At 44.0% G+C, this 3725-nt stretch overlaps 1 pseudogene; it reads left to right on the top strand.

The window, feature by feature from the left end:
• Positions 1-2496: 2496 nt before the first annotated feature.
• Stx8-ps1 (Syntaxin 8, pseudogene 1) lies at positions 2497-3290 on the top strand (annotated as a pseudogene).
• Positions 3291-3725: the final 435 nt, after the last annotated feature.

Here is a 3725-nt window from a genome sequence, read left to right as displayed (position 1 = left end):
GTGGGCCTGTGTGCTGAGTTCACCAGGAAGGTTGCTTGGAGCAGAAAAGTTGGTCTTACTTGTGGTCCCGAGGCTCCCGTTTGCTCGTGGGGTGTTGCTTATGAGCTCTGCACAGGGGTAGCAACCAGGAGGACCTGTGTCACACTTTCCGGGAGCCCCTGTGCACCAGAGTCCCAGATGGCGTTTGGTGTTTTCTTCTGGAGTCAGAGATGTGGGCAGAGTGCAGTCTCTTCTGGTTTCCCAGGCGTGTCTGCCCCTCTGAAGGTTTAGCTCTCCCTCCCACAGGATTTGGGTGCAGAGAACTGTTTATCTGGTTGGTCCCTTCACGTTCCAGCGGTGTCTCAGATGCAGTGGACCTGCTCCTCCTGTGCCCTTATCTATGGGAACCCAGAGGCTGTATACAGTTTCCTCTTGGGCCACGGATGTGGGCAGGGGTGGGCAGTGTTGGTGGTCTCTTCCACTCTGCAGTCTCAGGAGTGCCCACCTGTCCGGACGGTGAGCTCTCTCTCCCAGGGGTTTTGGGAGCAGTGAGCTGGAGGCAGAGAGCACGAGATTGGGACTTTCGCTCGAAATATAAGTTTTTATTCGACACATTTAAATAACATGTTTCTAACTAGAAAGAAAAAAAAAGAAGTGCAGGTCTGACACACTGTTTGCAGAGGAGAATCAGATAAAATCCGCAGAAACCAATTCAGCAATGCTGACAAGAATACAGGATGCCTCAGACTGAATGCAGGTGGCCTTGGGACTGATAACCAAAGGCCAAGGAGCTAGGTTCCCTTGACTCCCTCAAGACCTCCCCAAGCACCAAAACAGACCTTGCCAAGTTGGCCCTTGAGCAAGCACCTCTGAGAAAATCTTGGATTGGCTCCCAGAAATAAATGGCAGGAGATAGGTGTTAAATCATTCTTAAAGTTGTTTTCTATGTGGTCATATTAGAAATAAGTTCAGGATAGCCAAGAAAGGGGCCAGCACTGCCATTTTAGTGTCTGGAAAAGGAACATTTTACTCGTCATCTCGAGGCTATGTTCCTGCCCTAAGCCAAGGCTCCATTGGTTTTTCTTCTAAGGAAGGTGGTGGCTGTATCATTTCCCCTTTGCCTTGGACCTCACCTCAGTCTTACTCATTTGGACAGTCTAGGAAGAACTGCTGTATCAGATATGAGGAAGGAAGGGAAAAGAGGCCCTGCTCCAGCCCATTAAACTCCTACCAGAAACAAGTGGATCTTTGAGAAAACTAAGGTTTTATTGGATAGGGAGGTTAAAAATATTTGAAATTTTTAATACAAAAACAATATTAATAGTATTTGATGGAAAATACTCATATTTTATGCTTTAACATATATTCTTTCGTGTTTTCTATAAACACCATTTTCTTTAAGCTCATTTAAGATGTCAGCACTAAGTCCTGTGTTCAATCAAGAAAGTACATGAGGGGGTAGTACCTATTTAGTGCTAGTCGATTCAATTATCCTTGATATTGGCCAGTTCTCCTTGGAATGTCAGGCCAGAGATTCTGTTCTGTTGGTCATGGGGATTTTCGTCCAAACAAGTATCACTATAACTTTTAACTTCCCTCCTTCCCACAGCTCCTAGAATCACTTAGCTCAAAGATCAGAGCTCTGAAAACCCTTTTGGGATCATTGAGCTCTGGTAATGATGAAACTGCTCAGGCTGTTAGCTTTTTATCTCCTTTCTTTATCTTTGGAAGCTGCTTGCTTACACTTTGTACATACTCAGGTAATAATTATTCCTTTTCAGGTGTCTGATGGGGTTGAACATTAGACAATTATAGTCTCCCACATAAGACTAAAGTGTTTAGGATTTAAGAAAACGTATTAAGGTCTATGCAAGTTATAGTAAAGAATGATCTAGACAAGGAATTTAAACTCACCAAGAGAATAGGTTATAGAACCAATATAGACTGTATATCCAAAGTTTCCAAACAGAAAGCCTTTTATTAACTAAAGGGGGAAATGTAGACATGATGCTTTTGTGCCCTGTGGGACAAAAGATTTTGTATCATTTGTATTATTATTTGTCGTTTATATCTTTGAATTATCCAAGTGCTGACTTCTCTGGCCCCATATCTGGTATCAATCCTTACTCTAAGTATCTCCTGCCTTGATGTTGTATAAGTATCACTCACCATTTATTCTCTGACTTTTGAGTAAAAGCTTACCAGCCTATTACTGAGCAGGGGAGAGAATGGGTCAGGAAGTCATCCCAGCCAGGGGAGGGGGAGAGAGAGAGAAAGAGAAAGTGGAGATTACCCAGGGGGAGAGAGTCCAGAAGAGACGTTGAGAATGAGATAAAATGCAAGTGTGTTGGGATTTGGACTGTTAAGTAGCCAGATTAGTATAGAAGATTAAAACACAATCATAACTACTCAGTTATTTTGCCATTAAAGCTTCTTAAATAAATATGTTATCCCAGTCTCAATTATTGAGGAACTGTCTGAGTTGCAAAACAAACCTATAAAACAGAAGTATCCCAGCTGCAGGTGGAGACTGCACCATGGCCCCAGACCCCTGGTTCTACACTTACGATTCTACTTGTCAGTTTGCCCAAGAAATTGCTGAGAATATTCAAGAACGAAATCAGTGCGAAAGAAGAGGTGAGAAGACACCTAAGCTTACCTTGACAATCAGAACTTTGTTGAAGAATCTGAAGGTAAAGATCGAACTCTTGAAGGAATTTACTTCTAAGAGCTATGTTGACCCGCCAGGTGACACAGCTGGAGGGGGATCGAAGAAAGAACCTTCAGGATGACCTTGTCACCTGAGAGAGACTGCTCCTGGCATCATTTAAGAATGAGGGTTCCGAGCCGGATTTGATCAGGTCCAGCCTGATGGGTGAAGAAGCAAAGCGAGGATCTTCCAACCCTTGGCTCTGTGAGGAGCCAGAGGAGACCAGAGGCTTGGGTTTTGATGAGGTCCGGCAACAGCAGCAGAAAATCATAAAAGAACAGGACGCGGGTCTTGATGCCCTTTCCTCTACCATAAGCCGCCAAAAGCAAATGTGCCAGGAGATTGGGAATGAACTGGACGAACAGAACGAGATCATCGATGACCTTGCCAACCTGGTGGAGAACACAGATGAGAAGCTCCGCACTGAAGCCAGGCGAGTGACCCTGGTGGACGGAAAGTCAGCTTCCTGTGGGATGATAATGGTGATTTTATTGCTGCTCGTGGCTATTGTGGTCGTTGCAGTGTGGCCAACCAACTGATAGTAATAAGGGGACCACCCGCAGTGACACAGCCAACGATGAATGAAAGCCCAGCACCCTTTTGGAACGCAAGACCTGCTCTCAATAAATTTTCCACGCTCCCGGCGACAAACAAAACAAAACAAAAACTATAATACACTTATTAAAACTCTCATCCTTTGTTTCTGACATGACTGACTCACAATTTTATTTAAAACAAAAAGCTTTCTAGATGTTTTTATTCAGGAAACATCCAGCCATCTTAGTCTATCTAAGACCATTTCCATATTTCAGTTTTCCTAGTATTTTCTTCCACTTGCTAGTATTTTTTAAATTTATGTATTTATTTTACCTCTGAAACCTTGTCCTCTGGTCTCTCCCTCACACAATCCCTCTCCTTCTCCTCTGAGAGGGTGACCCCCCTCCCCAGTCCCTGCATTCTGACACATCTCTACAGGGTTAGACTCCTTTCCCACTGAGGGAAGACAGGTAGCCTAGATAGGCAAATGAAATCCACA

This window comes from Rattus norvegicus, chromosome 7, assembly GCF_036323735.1.
Source record: "Rattus norvegicus strain BN/NHsdMcwi chromosome 7, GRCr8, whole genome shotgun sequence".
Classification (NCBI taxonomy): domain Eukaryota; kingdom Metazoa; phylum Chordata; class Mammalia; order Rodentia; family Muridae; genus Rattus; species Rattus norvegicus.
The sequence above is the reverse complement of the archived record's forward strand: the minus strand, read 5'-3'. Positions and strand labels throughout refer to the sequence as shown.